Here is an 18,335-nt window from a genome sequence, read left to right as displayed (position 1 = left end):
AATCCAGGGAGCTTCCAAATCTGTAGAAAGAGGCCAGAACAGCATCTCAGATGTGTGAGCAGCCCTTCTAGGGCACACAAGATCCAGCCTGAGGTTTACTTTTATGTCAGGTTGAGGAGGAGTTTGCTTTCTGGAGATCTCCCATGGCACACAGACTTGCTCATCACTAGGGGAAGAGAGGGCTCCACTTCCATCCCCTCTCTTGTCTCTCAACTGGCCTCAAGTTCCATCTGCTGCATTTGTGCCACCAATGATATAATGGTATTTTAACTCCATTTTATACATAATACTTCATTATTCAGCAAACCCTTTTGCTAGTGGTTGGGAGGAAAGAAAAGGTTCTTTTTCTGAGATCCTTTTTTCTTCAGCAGCTCAGCTACAAATGGAGGCAAAGAAAAGAGAAGCAGTGAATGAGTACTTTTCCTCCTGTTTGATCTTCCCTGCTCTTAGGACATTTTTGTTGCTCTTTCCACTCCACAGAGATGAATGTTTCCTTCAGCATCTGCCCTCCCTTGAACCCATCCCCACAAAGGCCTGTGGTTGCTCAGCACACTTGCATTAATAATATTTTGGCTGAGAGCAGTGCCCTGTGCTCAGGACAGCTGGGATTGCTCTTGCACTTGCTTTCCCAGAGTACTAGGAAGGAAGATTGCCTCCCTAGCTCAGGAGAGAGTGGAGAATGGAATGCCAAGGATCAGTTGGTTCCCAGATAATTTCATGGTGGCTGGAGCTGTAATTTCCACGGTGGTTGGTTCTGGTTTTGGACCAAGAGTCCATGGCCTTCCCACTTATGTGCTGGACTGGGAGAGTGGAAATATTAATTTGAGCATGGAAGGTTCATCCCTTTGCTCAGGAGAATGGAGAACTGGTTTTTGTGCATGGATGTGAAGTCTGGTTTTGCAGGGATCTTGTTTCTTTATAAGGCAGCAGACACACATTTCCTTCCGAAGGCATGCAAGACCTTTTCACTCAGGATTTGCCTGTGTTTTTGTAGACTTTGAGATCTGATTGCCTCTCAGATCATGCTCAGTAGTTCATCTGCACAATCCAAACTGTTTGGTTTCACTGCTTCATGTTCTGCTCTGCAAAGTTGTTGATGCTTAATGGGTTAACTCCCTCAGTTAATAAGGAAACTGATTTTTTTTCTTCCTGGTCCTGAAGTTTCCCCTTAGGAACAATTCAGGCTGACTCCCTCATACTTTTGATGGCCTTTGATACTTTCCTAACAAGGTCTTAAGTAAGTATTGTTGGTCCCTAGTGGTTTAGAAACAGTAAATCAGAACCTCAAAGACTGAAAAATGAAATCAAAATTACTTTTTTCCACATCTTCTGTTCCTAAATCTTTTAAGGCTTATTAGTTCCTATTCCCCAGGCCTTGCTGAGCTGTAGCTGCTGAAGTGCTTTTTCTCACAAAATTACTCCCAGGGCAGCATTTTGAACAAGATATTGGGTAATCTGAGAGTTGACAGCATTGATTGTGCAGAGTGTTATTGGCTTGTTCCCTGTGCTGATTTTAAACATTTCAGTGGTGTTGGATATTGCTGAGACTCTGATTAAAATTTTGATGTGCTCATCCTCAGGTTGTCTGTGCAAGAGGGAAGTACCTGGGCTGGATTTGAGGCAGATGGATTAAAAACTAGGCTCTCTGTGGAGCACACGGAGCATCTTTCTTGCTTATGCATTCCCTAACAGAGGAACTGAGGTCAGAACAAGCACCAGTGTGGTTGGGAAAGATCATTCTCAGTGTTGGACTGAGGCCATACACAGAGACAAGAGTCCCTGATGTCAGGGAGGGAGAAATCCTGCGCTGCTGCAGCTCAGTTTGCACTCCAGTCTTTTTGGTTCTGATCTCTCCAGGCACAGCTACTGCTGAATTTGCTCCTTGGGATCATTCAACACATCCATATTGGGGATTTTATTTGGAACTGGAGAGAAAACACTCCTAGTGCATTCTACGCCCTCTTGGCTCAAGGGCTGGATGCATTTTCTATCTTCCCCTGCAGTAGTTTCAGGAAATGTTGTTTTGTTCCTGGTGATGCTCCATCAGAGCTGCTCTGTGGAGATACTCTGGCTGACACTCAGCTCCAGCCTTGGAGCCTGCTCCAGAGCCGTTTCTGCCAAATGCCTGGCCACTGAGTCCCTGCTTCCCAGCACCAAGACCTGGCTCCTTGCAAGGTGGGGAACTGCTGCGGGAGGGAAGCATTTCATGAATCACAGCTCCCACGCCTTTGCATACCCACGACTTCCCAGCCAAAATACTTCCACCCTTATTCACACCAGATCCCACCTTTACTCCAGAATCTTTTCCATCTGTCCTGCAGTCTGCCGTGCAAAAGGGAGATGAGAGAATCCAGGGCTTCTCTGAAAAGACGGGGAGCTGACTTGAAGCAATAAATGTGTGTGCCAGCATCCAGTGTCCCCCGATATCCCCTATTCCTGCTGCCACTGCCATCTCCAACACAGGTGACAGCAGGGAGAGGATGGATTTCCCAGTCCATGCTGTAGGAATATCTTGCAGCTGGACAAGAAGCACTCTCAATTTTGAAGTGGGTGCCTTGAGAAGCTTTCTCAGCTCTGAGAGCTTCCAGAGGGACTCTGCTCATTTTTCATGGGATGTGTATTTGATAGTAGGCCACGGAGGATATGGGTCTTCTGGGTCTTTAGCTAGTGGCAGGGATTTCCTGCAGTGTGGACTGTTTGAAGCACCTAAAAACATGTGCTGAGTGGTGTAGGACACTCTAAAATGGCTTGGTTTGGAGGACCTGGATGGGTATCAGGCAACACCCAAAGCTTTTGTGCTTTTGGGATATTAGCAGTGCCTGGAAGGGAAAACATAGGGATTTTCTTGCTGGTGAGGAGTGGTGAAAGCAAACCACCCTGTTGCTGGAACATTAATCTTGAAGGTACAGGCATCTATTCTACCATATGTTGGGCTGGTAGTTGTGTTCTTCTCCTCCTCTTTCTTTTCCCATATCCATGAAATAAGGATGGTCTCTTGCCTGTTTACCTCCTAGATGTAACGCAAGGATATTAATCCCATACTCTTTGAGTTGGTGTTTGGATACCCAGTGAAACGGATAGGCATGAAGAAGCCAAATCCCATTAGGCTTATCTTGTCCTCAAAGAGATCCCCAGAGCTGAGTCTGCTTCATAAAATAAGAATTTCAAAATGAACAGAGCCCCTTGAGCTGGTTGAGGATGCTGAAGGTTGGCAGGAGTGGCTGCAGCTGGCTCATGGTTTGAGGAGGAAATGCCAGGCAGGAGTTTGTCACTGTGTAACTGATATTCTTAGCTCCACCCTGCTCCCCGTCCTCCAGCTAAAGCTTTCCATGGAAAATTTAGCTACCATTGGCTCTGGTTGAGGCTCCAGGCGTTGAGGCAGGCTTTCATTTGTGCTGTTCAGGTCTTTAAAAAAACACAGCAGGGAGTAACCCCCAGTGAGGTCACAGTCTGGGTAGTGACTGATGGATGAAAAGTTTGCCTTGTCCCCCAAAATGGTGATTATTACTGTCTTTATAGTCATGTCTGGGGTGTTCAGGTTACAGAGAGGGGGTGACTCAGCTCTATCAACATCTGAGCTGCCTTACAACGTTGTCTGTCTTCATTAACCACCTTGGGCAGACGGGGAGTGGAGCTCAGTGCCTTCCATCAGCTGGGCTGAGTCTTGGCTGTGGTGGGAAGCAGGTTCTCCCCAGCTCAGTGATGAACCACTCTCCACTCAGGCTGGCACTGAGGGTTGGGACCATTCGCTTTGGAAAGAAATTTGGCCTTAGGCAACAAAGAGTCAAGATGCTTATTTCATTCACAGCTGAGCTGCCGAGAATTTCAGGATGTGGTTCTGACTTTTTCTTAAGCATTTTGCTTTCCTCACAGCTTTGTCTAATGTGATAAGATTTCAGAGAGCTGGCTCAGCCAGAGGTGGGTCTTCAAGCATCTTCAGGTTCACACCAGGTATCTGTGTCAGAGCTAGAAATAAACCCCATGTCTCCAAAGACTTGATCTCATCACTACCAGGGAGTTGGAGGTGCTTTTCCCTTGTGTTATATGAAAAGAAGGTTAGGCTGGAGTGTCTGCCTTGGCAGGCACTGCTTTTCCTTTTCCAGGGAATGAGGGGAAGGGATTCCTTCCAGTGGCAGTGAGAACTGCCTTTGTGTTCAAGCCCATAAACTGCAAGAGATGAAGCTGAACATTATGTACAGATTAGAAACGTAGCTTTGCCCAGGAACTAAAGATGCAGGAAAAAGAGCCAGGGCCTTGGCAGCAGCCTGGAACGTACACCAAGTTCTTATGTTGGGTGTGGGGTTAAAGCCTCTTCTTATGGCCATTGCAGGGAAATCTTTGAGACTGTCTTCCAGTGGTTCTTGGAGTTTTCCTGGGAAATGGGGAATGGGTGCCATGGGGGAATGCTGCAGCATTTCTGTAAACCAAACCAGCTGCTTATTAGCCTTAAAGCTCTTCTTCCCAAGCTGAACGTGCTCCACTGCTCCAGGAAAAGCCATGCTCTTGAATTAGAAAGCCTGAGGCACTCTGTTGTTCTTTGGTTTTTTTATGTATGGGAGAAGGAGCCGCAAATTTTATTTTTTTTCTTCTTCACTGTGTTAGGGTGGGGAAGAGTTTTTTTTAACAAGAATGAAAAGAAGATGAGCTGTAACTTTTTCTGTTTGGAATCTGAGGGGGTAAAAAAAAAAATCACACCTCTAAAAAAAAAAAGTGAGAAGAATTTTATTTGACCTGTTGAGGACACAAAAATGTCTTATATTTCACTTCGGCTTCAACAGCTGAGCTTGGAAAAGCAGATTAGTAGAAGAAAGAAACATTGTTTTAAATAAAACCACTTCAAGTTCTAAACTTGGAACTTTTCCCTTGAAAAATGTTACAGCGAAACATTTTGTGAAATTTGAAACTTAAAACTCATATGGAGTCACTCTTTCCTATGAATATTTTAATTTTCAACGAGGTCTCTCTTTGCTCCAGTGCTCTAGTGAAATATTCCTAAATAATGTATGCCCGTAAAAAAAGTGTCTCTTCCCTGCATTCAAACCCACTGTTGTTCAAAAAACCTTTTCAACGAAGGGAGGAGATGTGTCAAGGTGTGTTTGCAATAGGGAGAGCCTGAAGTACAAAGATACCTTCAGTCATTCTGACCAGCTGGGTGGTGCTGGAAGATGGAGAGAGAATTTTTGAAAGGCACAGAGTGATAGAAAAAGAGGGAATGGTTCAAAACTCAAAGAGAGAATGTTTAGATCAGATATTGGAAGGGAATTCTTCTCTGTGAGGGTGGGCAGGCCCTGGCACAGGTTGCCCAGAGAAGCTGTGGCTGCCCCTGGATCCCTGGAAGTGCCCAAGGTCAGGCTGGATGGGGCTTGGCTGGGATAGTGAAAAGTGCCCCTGCCCGTGACAGGGGTGGAACGAGATGGGCTTTGAAGTCACTTCCAACCCACACCACTCTGGGATTCTGTGACCCCCGTGCACGCAGGGCTTCACCTGCAGAGGCTGCACATGACCTGTTGAGTCCATGAGGTCGTTCTGGTGTCTCTGTCTGTTGGAAGCACAGCCACGGGGAGCACGCTTGGCACTGTGCCTGCTGCGTGACGCCGTGGGCTGCGATTCCTGGACGGCTGCTACGTGCACAGGGAAGAATTTGATCCTGTACAAACAGGACAGCCACGTGCAGTCACAGGCAATTCCCTGTTCCCTTCCCCTTTCCCAGGGAATATATATGCTGCTCAGCTGACATGCATCCCTCTTGGTTTTGCTTGCCAGCACTTTCCAGCTGACATGTTTGCACGAAGGCTGCACCAAGTATTAACTGCATTAACAATTTAGTTTTTTACCCCCCTCTGATACTCCTATTTTATCCTTTTCTGTTCCTGTCTACTATTTTGTCTAAAACACTTGGGGTAGAAGTGGGGAGGAGGCTTGTTTTTACTTGCCATAGGTTGAGGATAGTGTAAAGCTATAAAAATGCAGGCAGAAAGAGACTCTGAAAGGGAGTGATAGAAACAGTGGGATTGTGGTTCTTGGAGTTTTAGACCAACCAGGCTGCTGTCAGCTGTCTGACTTCTCCCAGCTCTTACACTGCTCTCTGAGGTAACTGTGTCTATCTGTGACTGGAATTGGAAATTCTGCAGAGGCTGAACGAGCTCTTGAGTTAGGAAGCCCAGTTTGCTGCCACGAGCAGCCATGTGTGTGCTGTCTCCTCAAGGATTCACCTTGGATGCCCTGGCTTTGTGCGTCTGTCGGATGGAGCGTGACAAGGCTTTTGCTCCCACCAGGGCAGCCACATCCCCATCACTTTTACAGGCACTTTGCAGCTCAGACCAAGTCTAATTTGCATCAGGCAGCATGGGCTGATGAGCTCAAGCACATGCAGGGAGACAATGCCAAGCAGTAACTCTTGCCATATCCCTGGACTGCGCTAGAAGTCACTCTTGTTCCGTACTGAGGCTGTTCCAGTAACTAACTGGCAGTTCCTAAAGAAATATGTCACCATGAAAGATGCCATTAAACCTAGCCCATTTGTCTCCTGATGGAGACATTCCTTGTCTGACTTCCTCATGAATCATGGGGAGAGGGAAAACTTGCTTGCCAGGCCTCCTACTCATTTTTATCCTGAGAATATTAATCCAGGCTTCCTCTCCAGAAGCCTCCACATAAGCAAACCAGGAGAGAGTAGGAAGGACAGCAGGAGATGAGCCAAAGCCCTACAGCTTCCACCCTTGTTTGCACCATGAAGTGGCTTTGGAAGACCAGAGAGAGTCACACCACCAAACTGAGCAGTGTGTAAGACACGGCTCATGAGTTTCAGTGCATCAAACTGAAAAAGAGTGGCTTTCGATCAGAGATTGGGGGGTGGAAATCCTTCCTTGTGAGGGTGGTGAGACCCTGGCACAGGTTGCCCAGAGAAGCTGTGCCTGCCCCGTCCCTGCAAGTGCTCCGGGCCGGGTTGGTTTGGGCCAGAGTTTGAATGCCGTTCTCAGAAGGGTGATACAATTTTGCAGGGTTTTTCTGTATCTTGGGCTGACATGCTTATAGCAACACTGTTGCTTTAAAGGCTGATGCCTTCCTGTCCTTTTTGTGCTCCGGAGCCTCAACCACAAGCCTTGCTTTAATTTAAATTTTAAACAGCAGACAGACACACATGCAATGAAGAATTATGGGCTGTCGCTGCCAAGGATGCCATCAAATGGCTAAGTGAAAGGGAACATTTACAAACTAATAAAATTTGTTATTAAGGGGATTATTAATGAAAGGCCTTCGAGCAAAATAACTCCTTCTCCCTCCAAATGCCTGAGGTTATTTTTTTTGCAGCCTCCTCTTTATTTTTCTTTTTACTAAGCTTTTTGGGAAGCTGAATACCAAAAGAAGTGATTGAAGAAGCTGTCACCATCATATGGGTAATTTTTGTTTGGACCTGGTTTCGCAAGAGCTCATGTCATGTGTCTGTCCACCCCTGCTCTTTTGCACAGATGTAGTGAACCTCGCAGCCTGTTCTAATTAACACCAGGCTTAATGAGGGGCTGTGAGTGGGAATTCAGGAGGGGGGAGAAGGAGGGAGGAGAAAAATAATTCATACTGTTATTACTTGGTTTTGGTAGTTAGGGGGAAATGGTTGTGGAGCTGGAAAATATGACTTGGCACTTAAGGTTTCCTGTGGCAAATGGGGTGAAGAGCTGAGATTCAGGGGAGCTGCTGTGTTTTCCTGGGTTTTGGATCATGTAGGTAGGGGTTTGCCTGTCATGTCCTGGGAGGTGTGAAGGTGTTGCTGTACCGGGCACTGACCCGACAAGGTGACAGCAGAGGTTACTTGCTTGGCTTTGCTTTGCTTTGCTGCTGGGAGGTCACTGATTCCTGGCATTGTGTCCCTCCCAGCAGCTCCAGCTCCTACTCCAAAGTAAGTAGTGCTGTTTCCTGGTGAGGGGAACGTCAGCAGGTTGGGAACACCTGGGCTATGCCAGAGCGGGCTCTCCATAGGCTAGACTGGATATATCAGTGCCTGAGGAGCAGTTCTCTCTCCTGTGCCACCTTTCCTTGGAAAGAGGTGGGAGGACAGCTCCCTCAAGTCACTGGATGTCTGCATCCCCAGCAGGGTAGGCAGCAGGCACAGGGAGCAGAATCTCCTGCTCTGCTCTTCTCTCCTGAGACCCCACCTGGAATACAGTGACCAGTTCTGGTGCCTCCAACGCCTGAAGGACATGGAACTGTCGCAGTAGGAGTCCAGAGGAGACCACAGAGTTGATAAGAGAACTGGAGCACCTTCCCTACGGAGACAGGCTGAGGAAGTTGGTGCTGTTTAGCCTGATGTAAGTTGATACATGGAAGAAATTCTTCCCTGTAAAGCCCTGGAACAGGGTGCCCTGAGAAGCTGTGGTTGCCCCATCCCTGGAAGTGTCCAAAGCCAGGTTGGACGGGGCTTGGAGCAACCAGCTCTGGTGGAAGGTGTCCTTGCCCATGGCAGGGGGTGAGATGAGCTGGTATGAGATGATGCTCCTCATAATGCTGTGTGAGGGGACTGCATATCTAAGCTGGATACAGGCTTTTTAGGGAAACCAGGGCTTTCCTGGGGAGCTCAGAGCAGTTTGGCAGATGTTTGTGGATGGAGGTGCCCACAAGAGAAAGGCAGGGATCGATCAGTGTGGGGAAGAGGGAGGGCAAGGCCACAGTGCCTGGGATGGAGGAGGCAGCCTGTGCTCCATCTCTGGAAGGGACCAGGCTTGCTCCTGCGGCTCTGGTCTGACTTGGGCCGTGAGCTCAGACAGCTGGTAGAAAATGGATGATGCAGAGGAAGCATCTTTGGAGCTGGAAGCAGTAAAAGGTTTGGCTTCTTCCACAGCAAATGTTTCCGTGAATCAGGATGGAAAAAAAACTTCAGCTGGATTAGTTGTGTGCAGCTGGGAGAGGGGGCTCTGCCAGTTCCTCCCTCCTTGCTGTCACTGTGAAGGAAAATTGGGAATGTCTTTAAAGGGATTTTACATGATGCAAGTGCATCTTTTCTGAGGTTTGGGAGGCAGAGGCCTTGCTGGTGTCTCTCTTGCTTGCATCTCATGCAGATTGTCCCCGAGGGCCACATGCTCCTTGCCCTCAGCCTTTGCAATCCAGCTGCAGTTAAAATCCTCTGGCTTGAGGAAGTCAAGGAGCTGAGCTCTGCTCTGCTGAATGAAGCACCTATCTCACGTGTGGCACTGGACAGCTCAGTGGGAGCCTGGGAAAGGGAATAAATGGGATTTGCTCTCTGTTAGTGCTCCCCACTCTCTTCCTGCCATCTCTGGAACCCGTGACAACGCACAGTCCTCTCAGCACTTCAGAGTGTCCTGTGACACCTGAGAGGTGCAGCTCCCACAAATCCCTGGAAAATACACCTCCAGGCGTGGAGGAGTTGGCATTCACAGGAGCACAGTGTTCCCCAGAGAGCAGCCAGCAGTGACTGAATACAAAACTGAGATCTCCATCAAGTCCTCCTGCTCAGGAGCTGCCTCACCTCAGAAGTAGAACTTTCCATGCTGTTATAACTCCTGCACCCAGAGGAGCTGGGAGGCAGTGAGACAAGGGGTTAGAAATTTAACTCAGACTAGAAATCAATTTCAGGTTTAACTAGAATCTGCTGCTTAAACTTAGTTAATCTGTTAACTTGTGCTCACAAAAAGGACCGCAGAGAAAACAAAGGAGATTCAAAGCTACTTAGAAAAGAGTGCGAGCATCCAAGCTGAAGAGGGATAAGGATCCAAATCCTTTAACACTGGCCTCCTTGCCAAGAAGCAGCCATGAGGATTTGACATGACATTGTGATCTTCCCCTCATGAAGCTTTTGACTGGCACAGGGAGCAGGGGACAGGTGTACCAGGGGTTTGACACAGAGCAAGATGTGCACAGAGAGATCTGTGAGTAGCTGACATAACCTGAGTAATGTTTGGGAATGGTTTCCTGGTTGCTTGCTCTTGGGAAGACTCTCTTGGCTTAACTGGAGGGATTGCTGCCTTGTGGGCTGAGTAGGAGGGGAGGATCATCCATACAGCCTGCATCCTCTGGGCAGTGGGAAGGAGCAGGATTCCCAACAAACATCTCTCTTAACAGTGTAAGATGATCAGGGCAGCTGTGCTTTACAGTTTCTGGTCTAAGCCCACGCAACATTTCTTTCAAAAGCTTTCCTCTGTTGGGTGCTTGTGGTCCTGCCTGTAAAACGGGGCTTCCTGAGAGCCTTCCTGATAGTCCTCTCTGGTTTCTTTCCTTGTGGGCTGCTACTCTGCTGGTTTGCTTCCAGATCTGCTCTCTGCCCCTGCTTTCTGAACACTCTCTGTGGCAGCCTGAGGTGTGCTCGAGCCTCTCGCAGCTGTTGGTGTGACTGATGTCCCTCAAACATTTCGAAGTCAGGGCAGCACAGAAGGTCTGTGGGTTCCCCTTGCATCTGGGCCTGGTTCTGCCACCTCAGGTGACACCACGGTGGGTGTATGGCCAGGCAGTATCCATGGATTTACTCTGCGTAAGGACAGCAACATCGCAGAATCCCAGAATCATCTGGGTTGGAAGGGGCCTTAAAGCTCATCTCAATCCACCCCCTGCCATGGGCAGGGGCACCTTCCACTAGACCAGGTTGCTCCAAGCTCTGTCCAACCTGGCCTTGGACACTTTGGGGAAAAATTAGCCTTAATGTGAAAATCTCCGTTTTGGTCAGAATACACATTTCCCACTGGAGCCAGGGCAGATGGAACACTTTGCCCATTCGTGCAGCAGTGTCTCTCTCCTGGCTGCATGCAGCTGCTTTGGAAGAATGAGCTTATTTAGGGTTCGGGCTATTAAAAACATCTGCTTTCCCATGTATCTTGAAACACTGCAGGATTTGAAAATGGACAGCGTGTATCATGCTCCTCCCAGCCGCCATGAAACATTGTCTCCGTGGTTTAAATTGTGGGATTCTAATGACGGTGTATCTGTCTTATTCAGTTCTGTGCAATGCACTTTTGGTTGTGGTGCTGTGATCTCTCTTCATGCGTTGGACCTGGGCCACCTAGCCATATTTGCAATGTGTGGTTAAACATCAAATGCATCAGAATAAGCAAAATAATCACTTCCAGACTAAACACATTTCAGATTTGTTTAAAATATTGAACAAGTTTCATCACTGGGAGATGTCTCTTCTGTGACATCAAGCTACATCGATGTGTCTCTGCTGATGCCAATTTCTTTTCCCCGTGTTTTCAGACTAAAAGCATAAAATCCTCTGAAAATCCTCCTTTGACTGTGGTAACTCTTGGATGAGGGTCAGTCTGAGCATCTCTGAGCATAATATCTATCTGTTCCATGGCCCCTGTGGAGCAAAAAGTTATAGGCAGTTATCCTCCTCTTTCATGTGGGAAAACTGGATCATGAACAGACAATAATCCTCATCTGTTTAGCTTGGAATGAGTTGGGAGAAGCTGGTGACAGCGCTGGAGGAAAGCAGAGTTTTGGCATTGTTTGAGTTTCCTACAAGACCCTTACTATTTTTAGCAAAACTGTTCTCTGGTGATCAGGGCACCGCAGCCCTCCTGCTTCCATCTATCCTTCATCTTTCTGGGGGCTGATTTGTCTGTCTCCTTTCTGGCTACACTTGTGCAGTTGTGGAAAGAGTTCGTAATGCATCTGTGCTCCTCAGGGATTCTCTGGCTCCCTGTTTTTCTGGGGCGAATAAAATAAGAATCTCCCACCAAATTCCAGTGGGTAATCACACATGGGCCCTTGTCCCAAACCAGCCCTGACTCAGGCACCAACCACCCTCTGGGTACCACTGCAGGAAGAGCCAACAGGCTCCTTCCTGGCCTTGAAAAACAGTGGGAATGCTGAGTAAGAGTGGGATAAATAACGAGGCTGGGTCCTGAGCCAGGAAAAAAAAAAAAAAAAAAAAAGTGCCTGCAGTCAGTAGGTGTTGTCCAAAGTTAATGCTGAGCTTTCACGCTGCCACGGTGAATGTGGATGCTCTGTAATAGTCAGCTTCCCATTGGGAAGCTTTCCTTTGAGTTTAACAAGGCATTTAAGCACATGCCTCAGGGCACAGAAGAGATTTTGGCAAGATCAGACATAAATCTGATCATCTGACTGGAGTCAGCCTGAGATAAGATTTTAAAAATTAGTTCCTAATTGAGCTCTTCCCCACCCAGAGATAGTTTTTATCTTGGACTTCTGACGTTCTTTACAAATGAACCCTGGCTTGCCCTTACAAAATATTTCTTCTCGGATAGCAATGTAGTCAATCATTTCAACCTGCTCCTGGAATGTTTGTGCTTGCAGCAATTATTTTTGCAAACTTGAGTTGTCAATTTTTTCCTCTCGAACCTAAATAGTAAAAGACACATTACCATGGATAGCACACAGGGATTTTTCCCCAAATCACTGGAGTACAGGAGTGAGATGGAGAGTTTGTGACAAATTGTTGTGCTGATAAACAAACGGGCTCAAAGGAATTAGTTTGCCAAAGTAACTGCAGCCATTAAAAAGTCCTCCTGTCCTTCTGCATGTGTTTGGCTTTTCTGAACACATTCTTATCAGTATGTTTAGTTAGAAAAATTACTTTTTTATCTACCAAGAAGTGTCTATTCTGTTTTGGTTTGTTTTTTTTTTTTTTCAGAACGTGAAGTTTTGAAACTTAAAAAAAAAATTTAAAAGCCTCCATTTATATTCCAAGAACAATCAAGATTTTAATTCAGATGCTGCTTTCTTAATAATTTTAATGTCATTAAGAAAAGGGCATTCAGAGATGAGGCTGGATGAGTTCTGTCATATTTGTGAAGTCATAGAAGCATCTGGATACAGTATGGAAATCCTCAACCAAAATCTTATTGAAGTCTCATTTTAATGTAATCATCTGGGCTTACTCCACTAAACAATGTGTTTATTGCATTTGGATGGAAGATGAAGCAAGAATCCAACTGATACTGCGGAATATCAGTTAAGATTGCCTAGCCTTAGGGAAATATCCCTAATTGTCAATGCTGATTGTATGCACTTTTCAATATGTAATTGATTCACCACCATCGGGAGCATCGAACGAATCAGCTGCAGAGCAGTATCTGTTCAGTGTGCAACGTTGAATCAACATTGTGCCACGACCTTCTGCTTTCTGAAGTATCGGGGAGCAAAGAAACAAAGTAAACCGCGTTCCTGACACTGCAGCGCATCACTGGTGCTTGGCTCACTTGGCATCAGATCCTTAATTACCAAGTGGGAATAAAAAATAAATAATAATAAAGAATAAAACCTGAGACACCACTTGGGATGTGTTGTCCCAGGATGAAAAGCTTCTCCCTGATTCTGTGTGTCCCTCTGGCTGCTAAACCCCAGCAGACAGAATAATTCAGCACGTGGTATCAATGACCTGTCCTAATTATCATATACCCCTGCACACAGGTTAATTAAGCTGCTGATTAACGTGGCTTTCACTTTTCCCACATAGCAGGGTCACAGCAGCTTTGTCTGTAATGGGAATTTCAAAGAGAAGTCCCTGAAGTGATTCAAGAAGTCACTTGAAATGATTCCATGAAAAGAGAAGGGGATAGCTGTAACATTTATTTCTTCCTGTTTGCCAGGCCAAAAGGAGCTGGCAAAGAAAGAAGGAATGCAAACAGGTATCCAGGAGTGTTGCTCCTCATGTCAGGACATTTTCTGCCACTGGCCCACCAGGACAGCTGGTGGCACTTCACTGGCGGTATTCCAGAACCATCTGGACGCAATCCTGTGCCCTGGCATCACCCTGCTGGAACAGGGAGGTTGGACCATTGACCCGCTGTGGTCCCTTCCCACCTGACCCATCCTGGGATTCTGTGAAACCAAAGCCAGCCAAGGGCTGGAGGAGAGTTCTCATTCCCTTGAAATTCCCTCACCCTAGTCCAGGCTTGGGGGATTGCTGGACTGGAACAGGTAAGGGTGGCCAGAGCTACCTGCCAAGCTGCCGTGGGATAATGGCTTTGATTTGAGCCGGAGGCTGTTGGATCAGTTCCCAGCAGCAGCCATGGGGATAGCCTGCAGGAAGCAGCTGAAAGCAAACAAACATTGGGTTTTTACTGTTTCTGAGAACTGTCTGGGTCACCTCCTTATCTGTGATTTGTGTTTCTCAAGAATAGGCTGCTCAGCTCTCGGGATGAGAGGACTCACCGCCTTGGAATTACAGCTGGGAAATGCTTTTGGAAAAACAGAAGATGTGCTGGAGGAAGATAGTGTTGTCTCTCTGGCCTGGCAGGTTTGCATAGGTTTGGGGCTTTTTTTTTCCATTAAGATGAGAAATTGATTAGATTATTTGGAGAGAGGTATTCCTTGGAAAACTCATGATTTCCTCACACGCCATGTCTGTGATGTTCTGTTGCTATGACCTCAAAAGAAACAAACAGCTTCCTTGTCAAAAAGCCTCCAGCTCTCTTGAGCAGGCTGTGCCCCAAGGGGTCTGTCTCCCTCCTCCTGAGAGTGTCTCCTGCTCCTTAGGTATTTGTTTCCTTTCCTTTATATAGCTCTGTGATGGTCAGGTAGATCTCAGAGTCAGTCCGCAGCTTCCAAAGTAATTGTGGGTTTATAATACTCTGGGAGGAAAAAGATTTTAGCTTGGGAGTAAAACAGGATGACATTTCTACTGACTTTTGTACTGTGTTTGACTTTGGACTGTGCATTGCATTTTACATTTCACCATGTGTTATTCCTCACCCCTTGTGGACTACAGAACAGGAGGGAAAGAGAGGCATAATGGAGGATAACTGGATTAAAACCAGTGTTTGATTGTGGTCGTGTGATGCTTCTTTCTGGCTTTGGTCTCTGAATTTATAATTGTGGGCCAAGCAGAGCCCAGGTCAGGGCTGAGTGTGGGGGACAGTGCTGAATCCCAGCAGGGTGGGATATCTGCTCCAGGTGGGAGCACAGTGTCTCTGAGCACTGTTATTCCATGCGAGATGTTACATTAGAGCATTGCAGGAGTGGATTCTGCTCATTCATTTCAGCCCTAAGGGCTGACAGTAGTGAGGAACTCCGTGCCAACCACACCTCCCTGAGGATTTCTTGGCTCTGTAATTCCTTACGTGCTGGAGCAGATGATCTCCAGCAACATGGGGCTTCCCCTCCTTGGGGTGGCTACTGGGATTTCCCAGCACATTCAGGCAGAAATTAATCTGCTTCTTGTGTGGTAGGCCCGTGTCTGCTCCGGATGCACAAACAATGTGTGCACAACTCTCTGAGAGCTGCATTTCCCATCCTTCATTGTGCAGATCTCTCAGACACTCCATGAAATCTCTGACTAATGCAGAAAATCTTAATTGTTTTTCAAACTCACCCTGTGGGCAGGAAAAAAGCACAAATGGAGAGAAATATGACCTTATCTGACAGGCTCTAAGCTGTGACTGATTTATATTCTGTGGTGCAACATGACCCTGCCCTGAGCTGCAACAGAAGGAAATTTGCCTTGCGATCAGAGAGCTGTTAAAAATGTGTCTATTTCTGTCAACCCAAGTGGGGAAACCTTTGGATCCCATTCAACAGGTTGGGATGACTCAACTCCCGGCTGAGTTGGTCACCCTGCCCCAGTACATACAGTATGTGACACAAGGATTGATTCTTCTTGGCTCGCTCACTGGGAATTTTTCTGTGGCATGTTGCAAAATCCTGTGCTCTTAAACCCCCAGAAAGCTCATGGTACAAGCTGGGCCCTCATTACCCTCAATATATGATGAGGAATAGGAAGTTTCTGACCTAATTCCGTCATCTCAGTTTCCCCCTTATCATCTGTGGGACATTTCTTCTGACATCTCATCTCTTATGAGCTCATCTCTTATGGCCTGCAGCAGGGAACAAGATTTTCCTAACCCTTTAGCAGCTGTGAGGTGGAGGATGGGATTTTTCCAAAGCACTCACCCTGTGAACTGCTCTTCCGTGGAAATAAGTGGTGAGCAGTCTCAATTTTTGTGGGACCAGGGTCAGAGCATCAATAGGATTTCTGTAGAATCCCACAGATCAAGCCAAGGTTCGAGCACTCACCATCCTGAATTCTCTTTAGGGACAAGAAGGGAAATCCCAACAGGAGACCCCAAAGGAACGTAACATTTCCCCTGCTCATTTCAGCACACAGTGTGGGAGCAGAGACCTCTTGTGAACTCGCCTGAATGCTCCTGCCTCTGTTTGTTGTGCAAAAGATGACATCTGAACAAAAGATGGGCTTTTTCAGATGGATCCCTGTGTGATCTTGAGTTAAATGAGCTTGGTCTTGAAGTAACAGGACCTTTTGTGGATCACCTTTGCTCTAGAGGGCAGACAGTGGCGTTGGTCTTAGAGGGAACAGGTTTCTCCCAAAATTATCACCATAACAACCATACTGAAAGGGCCCTTAAAGCCCATCTCATTCCACCCCCTGCCATGGGCAGGGACACCTCCCACTGTCCCAGGCTGCTCCAAGCCCTGTCCAGCCTGACCGTGGACACTTCCAGGGATCCAGGGGCAGCCACAGCTTCTCTGGGCACCCTGTGCCAGGGCCTCACTGCCCTCACAGGGAAGAATTCCTTTTTTTCCTGGCCCTGAAATCCATGTCACTAGGCTGTAGAGTTAAAAGAATGGGGAAAAAACCCCAAACCGAACAAAAAAAAAAAAAAAAACCAACAAAAAACCCAACCAACCAACCAACCAACAAAAAAAACCCCAAAACCAAAACAAAAAACCCCAACAACAACAAAAAACCAACCAACCAAACAAAAAAAAAACACAACAAAAAAACCCAAAAAAAAAAAACCCAAAAAAACTCAAAAACTGGTAAGTTAATATTTCTCTTACTTATTTTAATAATGACATTGGGAATTTCAGCCTCTGATCAATGACACGATGTGAGGCTTGCAGCTAAAGGAAGTGAGTGGCTCCTGTCTGAAATATTTGTAATGTAAATAGATCAAGGTGGTGCTGAGGGAGGGGGGCATAAAATGATGTAGTTGGTTGAACTATAAGTCTCCAAGTGGTTACTCCATGAGAATTTCCACCAGAATTCAGCCCAGGTTGATTCATCTGCCTAAGGTTGTGTTCTCCAGTGGCTTGAGGAATGCTGTTTCACTTCCTTGCTGCTGGCTAGCCCAGGGGGGCCAAAGCCACGTGTGACTGAGCCCATTTCTTGAAGAAAGGCTGAACTTCAATTCCACTCCTCCGGGGGCCTCTTCTTGAGTCCCAACTAGAAAATGTTGCATCCTCTCAAAAGGAGTTGATACAGCTTTTTCCTGTGGCTGATTAAAATAAGGCAGTGTCCTCAATATCACCTGGCTTGGCAAAAACACTCTGAATCTGAGTGAAAAGCCAACTTTTGTTGAAGTTCTCCCTGTCCCAGATGTGAGGGCTCCAGCTGTGTCAGCAGCAGCCCAGAGCTGCCTCTCCCAGTCTGTGCAGCTCCTGGCTCTGCGTGTCAGCGTGGTAAAAATAACCCTGCTTGAAATGTAAGTGGAAATATTAAGGGCTTAATTATCATCTGCTTTGGAGCTATTTTTTTCGGCTGGGACTGGGAAGATAGGAACAATTTGGCTGCTGCTCCCTGCTCCTGCACCACCCAGCCACGCTGAGAGCTAAAGCAACTCGGTGGCTCCTGTATTTTTAGTGGCCCCCTCTGGCAGGAAGGGATTAGAGGGAATTGCAGCTACTTCAATACCCCCTTGTTCCAGGCAGGAGTGTGTGCCTGTCCCCAGCAGACCCCTTGGCTGTGCGTAGCTTTATGTGAAAGAGGGGAAAGTAAAATCTATTTTTAGGCAGTCTGAGTGGCCTGTTATTAGAGGCAAGGTTGTTGACTCATGCCCATCTGATACCATTTAAAGGGTTAGATATTGCCAGCTAACAAAAATAAGTGCTGTTACTCCCTCCTAGTCAATAGAATTAACTGTTCTTAGCTGACATTTGCTTTTAGGGCAGAAGCTGTGCATCCCCAGGGCCCTGTTAATAACGTATACATGGCTGAGAAGGTGCAAATCTGGATTTTCTTGGGATTGTGCTGATGGAAACAGAAATACGAAGGCAGCAGGATTGCCAGGGAGCCTTCGGCTCTCTGCATTCACCTCTATTCAAAGAACCTGCAGAAATTATAAAGGAGGGAGGCAAAAGGTTGCTCTGTTAATACCAAGGGCTCTTCCCTTTCCATGGTAGAATGTTGGAAAGGCCCTTCCCTCCTGCTCCTCTTCACCCCGGCCTGCCTCAGGAGCATTCTCTTTGTTGAGTAGAAACTCTTCTGCTTCCTGTCTGTTGGGTTTTTGGCGTCAGTTTTGAAGGCCTGAATTGCTCCCTGGGGATGTGCACTGGACAACTGATGAGAACCGGTTTCCTATCAGCAGCTGAGATGCAATTCCTGGCTCCACTTTTCTAGGGAAAAGTGT

The sequence above is a fragment of the Motacilla alba genome, chromosome 7 (genome assembly GCF_015832195.1).
Source record: "Motacilla alba alba isolate MOTALB_02 chromosome 7, Motacilla_alba_V1.0_pri, whole genome shotgun sequence".
In the NCBI taxonomy this organism is placed as follows: domain Eukaryota; kingdom Metazoa; phylum Chordata; class Aves; order Passeriformes; family Motacillidae; genus Motacilla; species Motacilla alba.
The sequence above is the reverse complement of the archived record's forward strand: the minus strand, read 5'-3'. Positions refer to the sequence as shown.